Source organism: Saccopteryx bilineata, chromosome 7 (assembly GCF_036850765.1).
Source record: "Saccopteryx bilineata isolate mSacBil1 chromosome 7, mSacBil1_pri_phased_curated, whole genome shotgun sequence".
NCBI classification, from domain to species: domain Eukaryota; kingdom Metazoa; phylum Chordata; class Mammalia; order Chiroptera; family Emballonuridae; genus Saccopteryx; species Saccopteryx bilineata.
The window spans coordinates 40,364,281-40,380,438 of NC_089496.1; the positions used below are offsets into that span (position 1 = coordinate 40,364,281).

General features: G+C 40.0%; 1 protein-coding gene across 2 annotated transcripts in view; it reads left to right on the top strand.

Annotated features, from left to right (window-relative positions):
- Positions 1–16,158, top strand: part of SP4 (Sp4 transcription factor) — an 80,997-nt gene that overhangs the window by 26,420 nt on the left and 38,419 nt on the right. The window lies entirely within an intron of this gene.

Sequence of the window (16,158 nt, forward strand, 5' to 3'; positions counted from 1 at the left end):
TCCTTTAGCTTTCTTGAGCCTCAGTTATAATCGCCTGTGAAATGACGAGGGCAAACTGCCTGCTGCACAGGGGTTTTCTAAGGATTAAGTGGAGTAAAGTGAAAATGATTTGTAAAATGCAGAACACTAAGTAAATGTCAACTATTGTTCATTTTTATAAGTATACTCTTTTTTTTCTAAATTAATATGTGTATGTGTTTAGCATTTTGCAGTCTCATTTTTCTATTACGTGGCCATTTTTGTATCTACAGCATATAGTGCAATGCTGGTGTACGGTGAGTTAGTGTTCAGTGAATATCCAGTAGAAATGAGATGTATGTGCATAAAATTTTTTACTTAACTTCATCAGCAAATGACAAGTCTTATCTCTAAGCTGCCTTTACAGATCATCTTTGGTTCAGCTCTTTTTGTTTATAAGTGAAAAAACTTATAAACAAAGTGTTTATGTAATTCACACCTGTAGTTCTTGGCAAAGCCAGGATAACCCAGGTCTAACTCCTTGAGGCTCACATAGGCATGCAAGTGTCATAAGCTTCTGTATTAGGAAGGAAACTGTAGGCAATTTTTTCTTGTTTCCTCCCTCTCTCAAGGGAATAAGGTCATAAAGTTAATTTTGTTTTCTCCTATCCCAAGTGGCAGTTGGTTTGGTTGCTAAGTAACTGTTCCAATTAATTGATACAGTTTTTTCATCTAGCAAAACTAAAATTTAATATTATTTAATTTTTTATAAACTTATTTATAATAGTAGAATTCATATATTTTTATGTCCAAAATTTACCTGGTTTTTTAATCTCAGCTTTTAAAAAATTTTTTTTAAAATTTATTCATTTTAGAGAGGAGAGAGAGTGAGAGAGAGAGAGAGAGAAATGGGGGAGGAGCAGGAAGCATCAACTCCCATATGTGCCTTGACCAGACAAGTGCAGGGTTTTGAACTGGCGACCTCAGCATTCCAGATCGACGCTTTATGCACTGCGCCACCACAGGTCAGGCCTAATCTCAGCTCTTCTTAATCTTACTTTTGTTTTTGGTGTTACAAATTTAGAAACTTGTTACAGGCTTTAAGTTAAGTGCTTTGTTTTAGCCATTTTCCAGTATTTGTATTTTTAACTTAAATTTGACTGGATCAAATAGTCATATTGTGAACTGAGATAATCCCATGCTCAAGCCAGTGACCTCGGGGTTTCAAACCTGGGACCTCAGCATCCCAGGTCAGCGCTCTATCCACTGCACCAACGTCAGTCAGGATCTATTAGTTTCTTTTATTTTATAACTTTTATTTCCCATATGGTACCATAGATCATGGTTAAATGCACGTATGTGGAAATAATATTGAGATATCTTAGCTGTGAGCAATTAATGAAAAAAATCACTAGTTTGTAAAATAATAAAGGTATTGTAAATTCATGGCCTTTTGGCACTTTATTGTGATGAAGAAATTAAAAGGACAAAATAGTTAAACTTAAGAGCTCTTAAAACTATTTTGAAGAGGAAATGTAGAGTTCATTTTTTAAAAGAATAAGGGTTTGATTGTAATTTTAGAGTGACATTTATTCCTTTTATTGCCTGTACACATCTTTAAATCATTTATGCTAGTCTCTTCCATCAAATACACTGCAATTCTCCTGTCTCTTAAAGTTTATTTCTATAAATGAGGTGTAAAAATTTTTTTTTCAATTCAAGTTTACATTTAGTATTATTGATATTTTGGATTAGTTTCAGGTGTATAGCATAGTGGTTAGACAATCATGTACTTCACAAAGTACTGATATTTCCAGTGGCCACCTGGCACCATACATAGTTATTACAATATTGGCTATATTTATTTTACTGCACTTTAATAAATGAGGTTTTAAAAAAGTTAAATCAGATTGTAAAATCATGTAATTGAATAAAATTGTTTCTTTGTTTATGTTCTAATCTTCTGCCCCTAAATATGCCAGATGTTATTTGTGTTCAAGAAAGTCAATATAATTTTTAAAAAATTCTCCTTCCCCTCAAAGGTGTGCTTGCTCTTATCTCTTCATGCTAATTGAAAGTGAAAAGATAGGACTAAAACTGAAAAACGGAATTCTTTGTAACTGAAGATGGGTCTGAATTGCATGGTAGCAGGTGTTGGATGGTTCTTATATGGTTAGAATGATCCTCTCCATGGTTTTAGAGCAAATCTGTGGCTAGTTCATCTACACCTGAAAGTAGAAAGCTAGTATTTCCTGGTTGCTCCATTTGCTGTTTAAAGATGTAGCTTAAAATAGTCATCTATGGAGTTTAAACTGATCCACGACAGCCCAACAGTGTTGGCCCAGCCTCTCTTGGCCCTGAACTATGCCACTATTTTAAGCTGTGACCCTAAGAACTGACAGGGCATACTGTACCCGCGTAGCACTGAATCCCAGTTCTGTATTTTCAGGGCTGGACAGATCAGCTCTAAACTTCTCTCCAGTTAACACTGTCATTCTGACACTTTGGGAATCCTCACACTCACCTACTAGCTTTTTTTTTTTAATTTTTTTAAAAAAATTATTTTATTTTTTTACAGAGAGAGTGAGTCAGAGAGAGGGATAGGCAGGAACTGAGAGAAATGAGAAGCATCAATCATTAGTGTTTCATTGCGCGGTGCAAAACCTTAGTTGTTCATTGATTGCTCTCTCGTATGTGCCTTGACCGCGGGCCTTCAGCAGACCGAGTAACCCCTTGCTGGAACCAGTGACCTTGGGTTCAAGCTGGTGAGCTTTGCTCAAACCAGATGAGCCCGCGCTCCAGCTGGCAACCTCGGGGTCTCGAACCTGGGTCCTTGGCATCCCAGTCCGACACTCTCTCCACTGCGCCACTGCCTGGTCAGGCAAGCTTGTCTTGATAGATAAGATTTCATGAAATAAATACCATTGTAGGTAAAAAAAAAGATAAAACACAAACCCTGTATTTCACCTATTTATTTTCAACATTGCTTGTTTGGATCAACTATGTGTAAAACAGAAAAATCCCAAGAGTCATTGATTATTATTGTTATAAGAGTTGCTATTTTTAGATGGTTAGTACACTAGTGCCTGATTCAGTGATTGCCTTTGCCCGTATTCTCTGCTCTCACGTCAGATTGCTTTTTCCCTTCTTAGTTCCTATTTTACCCATTTAGTTGTTGGTGACCCTGGTTGCTGATTTTCTCTTTTTTGTATTACTTGCACCCTCTCAGCTACATATCTGTTTTTTGTGTGTGATTATTCCCTAAGTTCCTATTAAGTGTAGAAACAAGCCAAGTTCCTAGGACATAAAGATGATATAAGACACAGTCCTTACTTTCTAAAAGCTTCTGTTTTAGTTGAGGAGCCAGAAAGTTCCTTAATTAAAGATAGTATATATTAGTAATAATAGAGTAGCATATGCCAAAAGCAAACTGAATGGTAAAAGGTAGTGATACTGAAATTGAGAACAGGAAGAAGTCACTTAGAAGCAGGGCAGAAATGAAAGGTTTCATGAAGCCTAGGAGGCTTGAACTGATGGTTGAAGGAAAGTCCAAAAACCATGCATGGAGAAAGAAGGCGGTATAGGTAAAGAAACAGCAGGTGCAAAACAGGGGGCTGGAATATGCTTTACATAGTTAAAAAGAATTGGTAGATGATTTAAGTTAGTGGAGACTTGGAGAGAAATGATGGAAGATGAGGTTGGCAGGGTTAGTAGAGTCTCGTTCTAGAATGACAGTGTCAGACCAGGGACAGGTGACAGGGCATCGAGGGAGAGTGAACATGTTATTGGAGGGTTAGGGGAAGGAAACTTTAATTTATAAAGTGCTATTTTAGTTTTATTTTTTAGCAGACATAGGAGCAACAGGGAAATCAATTTGGGACCAGAGAGTCAGTTGAGATATAATGGGAAATATGAATTTGGGTATAAAGTGTTTGATTCAAAATACTTTAAGAAAACAATTTGCCTGACCAGGTAGTGGCGCAGTAGATAGAGCGTCGAACTGGGATGCGGAAGACCCAGGTTCGAGACCCCGAGGTCACCAGCCTGAGTGTGGGCTCATCTGGTTTGAGCAAAGCTCATCAGCTTGGACCCAAGGTCGCTGGCTTGAGCAAGGGGTTACTCGGTCTGCTGAAGGCCCATGGTCAAAGCATATATGAGAAAGCAATCAATGAACAACTAAGGTGTCGCAACGAAAAATTGATGATTGATGTTTCTCATCTCTCTCCATCCCTGTCTGTCTGTCCCTATCTATCCCTCTCTCTGACTCTGTCTCTGTAAAAAAAAAACAAAAATAAAACAAATAAAAACAATTCACAGGATTCAGTGCATGAATATAGAGAGGAAAAATAATTTAAAGGTAATTTTAAAAAATTTATTTTAAGGAGCTTTGTTGTTCCACTTATGCATTCATTGGTTGATTCTTGTATGTGCCATGACTGGGGATCAAACCCTCAACCTTGGTGTATGAGGACGATGCTCTAACCAACTGACGTAGTCAGCCAGGACTTAAGATTAATTCTTTAGAGTATGAACCTAGGTGACCATGAGAGAAATTGTACCATTAGAAGAAATGACATTGAGAAAAAGAAAGTGATGAACCTAAATTTGAATATTTGTTAAATTTGAGTTAGTAGTATAACATTTCATTGGGGATAATCCATTCTGTGTTTGGAGATTGATTCTGAAAGGAGGGATCAGAGTTGACATTCTAGATGTGGAAGTCTTCTACATAGAGATGATGGTTGAAATTATCACAGTATGTGAAATTGATGAGGGAAACAGTTTTGAATTTGAAGTGCAAGAATGAGAACTAGCCTTAGGGTTACACTCTGTTTTGGAGACAAAAGAAGAAAGTTAAGGAAAGTGAGAGCATCAGAGAGATAAGATGAATCAGGGTGGTATGTCAATAGCTAAGAGGAATCTCAAGAGTGTTGAATGTTGAGAAGATGACTTAGAGCAGTGGTATCAGCCTGGTCCCTACCGCCCACTAGAGGACGTTCCAGCTTTCATGGTGGGCGGTAGCGGAGCTACCAAAGTATAAATAAAAAGATAGATTTAACTATAGTAAGTTGTTTTATAAAGATTTATTCTGCCAAACTTAGCGAAAATCCGACATAAAGTACTTGGTAAGTAATTATTATTATATGCTTTAACTTGCTGTAACTCTGCTTTATAAATTTTATAAAGTAAACTGGTGGGCAATTAGAAAATTTTACTACTGACAGAGATACAAAAGTGGGCGGTAGGTATAAAAAGGTTGACTACCCCTGACTTAGAGAGTGATAGTTGAGAGAAGTTCATTGGATGTAGTGTTTGAATCATTTGATAAGATGTGAGAACTGTGCTGTTCAATATGAAGGCCACCAGCAACATGTGACTATTTAAGGTAAAATTAATTAATATTAAAAATTTATTTCCTCATGTGTTCTAACCACAGCTCAATCGCTAACAGCCACATGTGGCTAGAGGCTGAGTATTGAACAGCCCTAATAAAGTAAGTGTGTGTGTTAGTGTGTGTGTTATTTATTTATTTATTTTTCCCCTGTATTTTTTCGAAGTTAGAAGCGAGGAGGCACTCAGACAGACTCCTGCATGCGCCTGACTGAGATCCACCTGGCATGCCCACCAGGGGGCGATGCTCTGCGTCTGGAGCCATTCCAGCGCCTGAGGCAGAGGCCTTGGAGCTGTACTCAGCCCCCTGGGCTGACTTTGCTCCAGTGGAGCCTTGGCCAGGAGGGGAAGAGAGAGACAGAGAGGAAAGAGAGGGGGAAGGGTGGAGAAATGCTACAGCAAAACTGAAAGCATTTAAATTGACGAGTGCTGAAAATATTGACCGAGCATATGTAGGATACATTTTGGAAAAGTTTGATAGAAACAAGAGAAAGACAGTATCTTGGGATCTGAGAAAGGCTCTTTAAGACTGTGGTTATATTCATTTGGTAAATGTGTACTGAGGGCCTTTATTTGCCAAGTACCATGCTTCATATCTACACACAATACTGAAGAAGGTATTAAAGAATATATATAGGCCTTGGCTGGCTGGTTCAGTGTTAGAGCATTGACCCAGTATGTGGAAGTCTGAGGTTTGATTCCCGGTCAGGACACACAGGAGAGGTGACTATCTGCTTCTCCCCCGCCTCCCCCTTCTCTCTCTCTTTCTCTCTCTCTCTCTCTTCCCTCTTGCAGCCATGACTCAGCTGATTCAATCACATTGGCCCTGGGTGCTGAGGATGGCTCCATGGAGCCTCTGCCTCAGGCACTGCTAAAAATAGCTAGGTTGGGAGAGGCCCCTGGTAGGCAGAGCTTCGGCCCCAGATGGGGTTGCTGGGTGGATCCTGGTCAGGGGGCATGTGGGGTCTGTCTCTATATCTCCCATTTTCACTTAAAAAACATGTATATATGATTGGAACAAGGATGTTGGGGATTAGAGAACAGATTAGGTATGCTATAGTGTGATGGTGCTTTAAGTAGAAGGACCTGTCTTCTGTGGGCACATAGAAGTGTACTACATAATCATAGGGGAGGGTTTGTGAGGAAGGGTTCTAGAGGAGATGATAGGAGATAGCTCAGGTAGAAAGGATATTCTGGGCAAAAGGTCAGTCGTGTAATAGCAAAATGTGAAAGTGATCAGGGAACTACAGTGAGTTTCATGCTTTCAGACCAGGAGTTCATGTGTTGTGGTCAGATGATAAGGGGCCAAGAAGTGGAGGTTCTTTCCCTGCCTGCCAGTGTAAGGAGATTAGTGCCATCCTGAAAGCTGTGGGAACCTGTCCGGGACTTTATGAAGTGGAGTGTCCTGGTGAAATTTAGGTTTTAGATTGCACAGTGAGGACATGGAGGACAGGCGCCGATCTGGTTGGAAGGAAGGTGGTGGTGGAGAGGGAAGTACTGTGGAGACAGGGTGGAGGTTAAGGAGCAAACTGAGCATGTTTCCGAAGCAGTAGTAGGAGCTGAAGTCAAATTGTTTTTTGAAGAGAATCACCACCAGGTATGTCAGAAGTTCAGAGAGGCAAACAAAGGATTAGTAAAGAATGCCAATGAAGCCAGAGCAGTGCTGGCTTGAGAGTGTGGGTCCAATCAGGGACTAGAGAGCAAGGACAGGATGAAGGTGATGGTCACAAGCACTGGGGGGAGGAATGGCAGAAGGTTGAACGAGGGGTCAGAGAAGAGGCAGTGCCAGCAAAGCTTGCCATCTGGGAGGTGGAGCAGTTCTAATTGATGACAGAGTTTGAGCCAAGGTCCTGTTTTATAGGAAACATTACTGATTTTTGTTTCCAAACCTACATCCCCTGCTGGGTTCTCCTTGTGACCCAGACCAGCCTTCTTATCTGACTTGATAACAGCTTTTAACTGTTTGTAGTTTTATACCCAAACCTTGGAATGAGACCTTGATGCAGTTCTTGGTTTTGTCACTTAAATCTTGATCAAGTGTTTCTTTAGATATGAGTGTCCTCAACTGTACAATCACAATAATCAATATTACTTAAGTGGACTAATGTAACATGCTTTGCACAGTGCTTAGAATACAGAAAAGTTCTCACTAAGTGCTAGCAGCTACTTATTATAATAATTCTTGCTTTAAAACACTTTATTGATTGATTTGAGAGAGAAAGAGAGAGAGAGAGAGAGAGAGAAGAGAAAGGGGCGCGGGCAAGTGGGAAGTATCAATCCTGGTAGCTTTTAATTGTTATAGTTGCTTCTCGACCAAGCCCTGGGTTTCAAACTAGCAGCCCCAGCGTTCCAGGTTGGCGCTTTATCCGATAGTGCGCCCCCACAGGTCAGGCATAGTTGTTATTGTATCCAGTTTTTCCTTTCGATTACCAGTATTCCTTTTCTGGGCCTCGTCATCTTCTAGAAGGTAAAAATTGGCTTCTCTGCCTGTAGCTTTTCTGTCACACAGCTGCCATTCCAGGGTTTTCCTAAAATCCAGCTTTGATTATGCACTCATTTTCCCTTCCTCAAAACCATAGATTTCCAGTTGTAGACAGTTCAAGTTACTGAAACATTTTTTAATGTCTTAAAAAAAATTTTTTTTTAATTTATTGACTTTAAGCCTGACCTGTGGTGGCGCAGTAGATAAAGCAATGACCTGGAACCTTGGGTCGCCAGTTCGGAGCCCTGGGCTTGCCTGATGAAAGCACATGCGAGAAGCAACTGTGCGAGTTGGTGCTTCCCGCCCCCAACCATTTCTCTCTCTCTCTGTCTCTCTCCCTCCCCCATCTCTCTGCTTTCTAAAAAATCAGTAAATTTATTGATTTGAGAAAGAGAAAGAGAGAGGAAGGGAGAGAGAAAAGAGACGACTTGCTGTTCACCTATGTATGCATTCATTGGTGGACTCTTGTACGTGCCTGACTGGGGATGAAACGTGCACCCTTGGCCAGTGGGACAGCGCTCTAGCCACCTGAGCGCCCGGCCAGGGCTCCAGTGATTACAACTTTAATACATGTCATTTTCCAACAGTGAGAGCCCCGACGATAGGGGGAAGTCTGCGGTAGAGACCACATCAGTCTCGGACTGCCTGTGGTGTTCTAAAGGACTGGAACAGCATTACAGTTTTAAAACTACGTAGGTCTTAAAATCCCACCTACAAATAATCAGATTTTCCTTTGATATTTTTTACCATCCTTCATTAAATAGTGAATGAAATGTGAGGAAATTAGAAAAAATTTTTCCCAATTTTGTTTCAAAGAAATACCCGGATTCTTCTGGGGCTTGTCATTTGCCTACTGGGAAGGATTTCTACAACATAAACTTTTCCCTATATGGACAAAGAATTGAGAAAAGTGACCCTTAATTCAGATAAAGGCCAGAATAAATAGAAATGACTGGAAGTCGGAGAGAAGTGTATGCCTTTGCTTTGACTGAGTTATCTGTGTGTTCCTAACCCGGGGGAGGCACTCACTGAACGCGTGTGGCAGTACTGAGTACTTGCACTGGGATTGCTTTATACTATACATTTAATTATTTGTGTGTCAGTCCTTCCTAAATTATGAGGAGGAAAAATATATACGAGTTAAGTAATTTTGTGTGCCCATGGCTAATTTGTAACCCTGAGAATTGCATAGTAATGTTCTGTAAACCAATCATTTTGAAGGGAAATGTGAACTTTTATTATACACTAACAGATTTTTTTTTTTTTTTTGTATTTTTCTGAAGCTGGAAACGGGGAGAGACAGTCAGACAGACTCCCGCATGCACCCGACCGGGATCCACCCAGCACGCCCACCAGGGGCGATGCTCTGCCCACCAGGGGGCGATGCTCTGCCCCTCCGGGGCGTCGCTCTGCCGCGACCAGAGCCACTCTAGTGCCTGGGGCAGAGGCCAAGGAGCCATCCCCAGCGCCCGGGCCATCTTTGGTCCAATGGAGCCTTGGCTGCAGGAGGGGAAGAGAGAGACAGAGAGGAAGGAGGGGGTGGGGGTGGAGAAGCAAATGGGTGCTTCTCCTATGTGCCCTGGCCGGGAATCAAACCCGGGTCCCCCGCACGCCAGGCCAACGCTCTACCGCTGAGCCAACCGGCCAGGGCCACTAACAGATATTTTTATCATTGAAAACATCATCATTCCAGTGGTAAAATTGTAGAAACAGTATTGGTGCAAGTTAAGAAATAAGATTTTCTTTGGAACATGGGCTCTAGAAAATGACTTGGCCACACTTAAATACTTAAACTTATTTAAGAGCCAGTCAGTGCCATACATTTTTAAAAGTAGGCATTTATGAAGGTCTGTTAACTTCCCCATGAAGTGCTAGGGAATTGCCAGGGTCTGGGACATTAGTTTGGGAGTTGCTACCACTGCCTTTTCAGATTTCTTATACAGGCACATTTAATTGTAATGACTCAGTGCATATTTTGTATGTTTTTGCATAAATTTGCAAACTATATTTGCTTAAGAAAACTCTAAAAGTTGTCAACCTGCTTTTAAGTTAAATTACTTATATTTTACTGCATTATTGAAGTGTTTGTGTGTAGAATATTTGTATTTACTAGGGGGAGATAGTTTTCATGTTTTAGAGTAAGGCTTCCCTCAAGTGTTCTTTGATAGTGTCAAAATAAAGCTATGATTTAGAAACTGGTTTTCAAGTTCAAATTTTATTATTATTTTTTTTGTATTTTTCTGAAGTTGGAAACGAGGAGGCAGTCAGACAGACTCCCGCATGCGCCCAACCGGGATCCACCCTGCACGCCCACCAGGGGGCGATGCTGTGCTGCAACCAGAGCCACTCTAACGCCTGAGGCAGAGGCCACAGAGCCATCCCCAGCACCCGGGCCAACCCTGCTCCAATGGAGCCTCAGCTGCGGGAGGGGAAGAGAGAAACAGAGAGGAAAGAGAGGGGGAGGGGTGGAGAAGCAGATGGGCGCTTCTCCTGTGTGCCCTGGCCGGAAATCGAACCCGGGACTCCTGCACGCCAGGCCGATGCTCTACCACTGAGCCAACCGGCCAGGGCCTTCAAGTTCAAATTTTAGACAAATTGATTTATAAAGTCATGTTTTACAAGAGGCCGATTTATAAACTAGAATACTATTTTTGTTTTTCTTTGTATTATAAGCTAAGAGTGAAATCTTTGCAATTACTGGAATGTTCTTTTCCTTTTGTGACAGAGACAGAGAGAGTCAGAGAGAGAAATAGGGACAGACAGACAGGAAGGGAGATGAGAAGCATCAATTCTTTGTTACAGCACCTTAGTTGTTCATTTAATTGCTTTCTCATGTGCCTTGAAGGGAGAGCTACAGCAGAGCAAGTGACCCCTAGCTCAAGCCAGTGACATTTGGGCTCAAGCCAGCAACCATGCGATCATGTCTGTGATCCCACGCTAAAGCCAGTGACCCTGCACTGAAGCTGGATGAGCCCGCGCTCAAGCCAGCAACCTCAGGGTTTTGAACCAGAGTCCTCTGTGTTCCAGTCTGATGCTCTATCCACTGCACCACTGCCTGGTCAGGCACTGGAGTATTCTTAAGTTTCTATTCCTGGTGTCAAAGTTCTTGAGAAACCAATAATAATCAAAATTAGTTTTTGAGCATGGAGTCAGTGCAGCAGGAGACAGGCAGTCTTTTGGAGTAATGATCTGTCTCAACAGGCTATGTGTGAAGTGGAAGGACCTAATGTGCTACTTGATGGTGGATTGTATTCTCTGTGGGATTGAAGCTGCCTCTACTACCATAGAGTTTATCTTTCTAATAAATAGAGTATTGTCACTTTCTAGTGGTTTTAAAAAATATGATAGTTCTAGATAGATAGTGATAAATTCTTACTATTCACTTTTTTCCATATTCTATATTGAACATTAAAAATGTCACTGGGTTTCTTCAGGAAGAGCATTTTTTTAAAACTGATTTTTAAAGAGAGGGTGGGAGAGAGAAACAGGGAAGGAGAGAGAGAGTGAGAAGCATCAATTTGTAGTTCTACTTTAGTTGTGCATTGATTGATTCTCATATGTGCCTTGATGGGTGAAGGCCAAACAGAGCCAGTGACCCTGGGCTCAAGCCAGCGACCTTGGGGTCATGTTCATGATTCCCGTGCTCCAGCCAGCAACCCCACGCTCAAGCTAGCGATCTCAGTGATCTATCCACTGAGCACCACTACTCAGGCAAGAAGAGCATCTTAAAATTAAACTTCAGTTGTACTTTTACATCTAAAATTCTATAGAGAAAATTATTTTTGCAGTGAATATGTTAATGTATTTAATGTTCTTACCAGAAACAGTTTTATATGCTGATTTTTTTCAGCAGTCCTCAAATCTTGGTATGACTCTTCTGGGAAATTTATTATCCCTGTGATGACTGCTCTGCTTTTTAAAAAACATTTTAGAAAGATAGATAGATAGATAGATCTTCAAGTCAAGTTACAACCATCTCAAACCATATCAGTGAGGTAGATTTTGAACAAACTTAGCTGTGAGCTAAGCAGTGTTGAGTACATAGGAGGTACTCAGGAAATGTTTGTTGAATGAATAAATTTCACTTGTATACTTAGATTCTCATCCAGAAATCTAAGATTTGTGGAAATCTGAATGGCTGTTGTTAAGTATTTGTACTTAATAAATTGTATAATTTCTTATAGATTGGAGTTAACTGATATTCCTCTTACGTGTTTATAATATTCCAGATATTGTGCTAAGTGTATTATATACATTGTCTCAGTTAATCCCCATCATTTTTAGGTCCTCAAAGAAGAAACTGCAGAGAGAATTAGAACTCAAAGAAAGATCTGCCTGACCCCAGAATTCTGTTTAATCTGTAGATTGCTAAACTGTGTGCCTCCTCAGTAGCTTGGTATTGGTTTACAAATTAACATGACCCATGGTATGTAAATAGTCCTGGAAGTTATTGGCTAATATGGTTCACCTTCATTTAGGAAGTGCAGAGAGCACTCAGTTGTTTCTTAATATTTTCAGTTTACAGTTCATCTGTAGAAAACACATAGTTACGGCTCTTAAATAAGATAAAGCAATATTTTATAATTAATAAATATAATTTCTAAACTTGCGATATTATTCTTTTTATTACCACTGTACTGTGGAGTCTGTGCAAGTCATATGTCTGTCAAAGCCTATTTCCAAATTTATATTACTGTCTTTGTAAAGATGTTAATTCAGTTGTGTAGTTTCTGTTATTTATGGAGACTTATATAGTTTATAGTTTTTATAGATATCATACAAATTACCATATTATGATTTTTCAAAAATTTCAAAATTAGTTATGGTTGTTTATAATGATACGAATAAATAAGGGCCATGATCATTAGTTAGTTGGAAATTCAGTTTAAGCAGGGTTTGTAATTGTCAGCAATATTGACATTTTAGGCCAGATATTCTGTATCTGTACCGTGTAAAATGTGTAGCAGTGTCCTGGTCTCTGCTCACTGGATGGATACCAATAGTAGTTCCCCAAGTTGTGAAAACCAAAAATATATCCAGACATTGCCACATACCCCCTGAAGACAAAATTACCTTTATTGAGAACCACTAGTTGAGATCTAGAACCAACAAAAGTAGGATTCTTTTTCTAGTTACCTTTTTTTTGAAAAGCTTTATTGAAGTATGATTAATATACCATACAGTTCAGCCATTTAACATTTCCATTGCAGTGGCTTTTAGTATATTGACAGAGTGTGCAGGGTATCACCCTGGTCTAATTTTAGGGCATTTGTGTAACCTCATAAAGAAATCCCAGACGCATTAACCGTCTCTTCTCGGTTTTTCTTGTCCCCCCCCACCCCGCCCCAGCCGTAGACATAACTGGTTATCTTTTTATGTTTAGGAATGTACAGCTTCCTTGTTTAAGTCAGATTCTAAAGCAAACCAAAGTCTGCTACAGACTGTTATTTGCTGAAATTTATTGGCAATGTAGAGACATATATTCTTTCCTGTATATATTTTCAGAGGCCCTTAGACATTTGTTTAGACAGACTCCCAAGTTTAATCTGTAAAGGAAATAAATAAACCTAAATAGGCTGAGTTAAGAATTATTTCACAATTATTCAGAACAGTGAGAAGTTCCGCTAGCCCTCCATGGCAGGTATTATGTTATAGAAATTAACAGTTTTTGTTTCTCCTGATCAATTCTAGTAGATAACCTTATTTCCTACCTATGTGTAAAAAGCACAGTTATAAAACACATGTACCTATTTTGAACCTGCTGGATTTTAAGCAGGGAAATGACACAATCTGATTTAGGTTTTAGAATGAGTCATCTGGGAGCTGTGTTAAGAATCAGTTTATAAAGCAGGGCAGTGATGGCAGGGAGACCAGCTAGGAAACTGTTGTGGTGATCAAGCAAGAGGAAGTGGAGGCTTGGAAGGTGCAAGCAGGGAAGGTGGGGGGAGAAGGCTTTAATGGTAGATTGATTTGGAAGGAGCGGTCAGCAGGGTAGGTACTAGCCTGTTATAGGAAGATGGGAATCAGATTACTCCAGGGTTTGACCTAAGCAGTGAGTAGGTGTGGTTGTATGCTTGTCTGAAGAAATTGGAAATTATGATCATAGTCAAATATATCACTGTTTTGTTTTGTCTTTGGGGTTTTGTGCTAAAAGGCCTTGTGCTGCTTCTGTATTTTCTTCTAATACTTTTTTGTTGTTCTGTTTTGTTTTATAGTTTGGTGGGTTTTTTTATGTTTAGTTTCTTTTAAAAATAGAAACGTGTTTGCAGTTTATTTCTGTGTATGGTATGAGATTATCTAAATTGTTTTGCCCCACCCTCACCCATGCACACCCAGATAGCCGTAGTCCCAGACCAGAATATTTATTTCCTACTTTCCCCTCTCTTTTCGTGTTACCCACGCATTTGTTTCAGACCCTGTATTCAGGGTGGAGGAGTTAAACTTGAGCAGGGCCTTGGAGGCTTTGGTAAGGAGGTTGGTGGCCTGTACTTGGTTGGTAGCAGTGGAAACACAGTCGTACTTAGGTATGTTGAACTTGAATTGTTTGTGACATCTAGGTGAAGAAGTCAAGAGAATTGTCAGGCTTCACTATATAAACTCAAATAGATTTGCTTTATATTATTCATTCAAGTAATTTCCCAAGTGGTCTAGGTATTAAATAAATGCTTATGGTATGGGAGCTTGAGGAGATGGTCATGGGAGCTGAGGACAGTGAACAGCCAGGGATCTCTAGCTGTTTTATTTTTATTTTTTTATATTTTAATTTTTATTTAGTGATTTAAGGGAGACACACACACACACACACACACACACACACACACACACAGGAACATCAACCTACTCCTGTATGTGCCCTGACCGGGGATCAAACCGGCAACATCTCTGCCTCAGGCTGATGCTTCAACCAGCCACACTATCCGGCCAGGGCTCTTGTGCAGTTTTTTGATATAATGAAGGGTTTCTTAAGTATCATTGCAATGGGAAAGGAATGACCAACTGTTGTATGACCAGTAGCTGGAAAAATTATGATCAGAAATATCTCATGACTTCAGGAGATGTAAAGAATATTCTCCCACTTACAATACCTGTGACTCCATAGGGACCAGGCTGTAAAGACTGTGTATGGTGCTGGTTCGGATAGAACTCCTGTTTCTAGCAGTGCAGGGTTTGCGGTAGGCAGGGAGTATATGTATCACTGGGCTTCTGGATACACAAGTAGTTTGAATAGTTTGCATGGTCCAGGTTATCCTTAAGGGATCTGGTTTTAGTCAATATATAAAACTTATATGTGCTCAAAAGCTACAATGAAGCATAGTATATATAATTATACTTTACATTTACCAGTATTTTCTCATGTATAAGATGCCCCCCCAAATTTGAAGTCTAAAAACTGGGTGTATCTTATATAGTGGTTGTAGATTTTTTTTACTTGCATTTTCCGCTTGAGGAGTTGGATGAATTTTATGATAAATAAAACTTGAGTTCAATAACTTTAAGTAATACATTTTCCCCCAAATTAAGGTGCGTCTTATACATGGGGAAATATAGTATGTATTGCTTTACAATTTACAAAGCCTTTACCAATTGGGAAATCAACTTGATCTTCATAAGTAACTCTTTAGGTAGGGGACAGGTATTTTAGGGAGGTCAGCATTGTTAAGAGTCGAGGAAACGGGTAGTCTCCGAGTGTGCAGGGAGAGACCTCTATGCTGAGGCCTGGGGGGGTGGAGGCACACTTGAACAGGGCTTTGGTAAGGGGTTGTGGCTTATACCGGATTTGGCTGGTAGCAGTAGAAATAAAAGTCCTGAGGTGTGTTGAACCTCCAGGTACAGTCATTGAAGGGGACGTGAATTTACAACTTCTGACTTGACTGGCATTGCGTTACCTACCATACCATTTTACTTCAGAGGTGAACAAAAATTTAAACGTTAGTAGAAGAACTACAGTGTGTATCCTTACTAGAGTGACAAAATACATATTTTTATTTGTATTGTCGTTCAGTGCTACCAGAGGCATCAAGTGCTGTGAATACACAGGGGAGTGTGAGATTTACTTTGGCTGGCAGAGCGAGAGGTTTAATTTTGTTTAGAAAATGTGTGCTGTTTTCTCACTTGCTAATTTCCATTGTCTTTTCTTGGTTGCTATGCATAAAGTACTTCATATACAGCTTCAAAATAAGCCCTTTTATTTTATACCCAGCACTCACGTGTTTGTTTCTGCAGCTGGATTTTCTTCAGCAGTAACAATGGCTAACATGTAACGAACAGTTATGTGCCCAGGAGTGTGATAAGGGGTTTGTAAAAATTAACTTTTTAAATCCTTATAT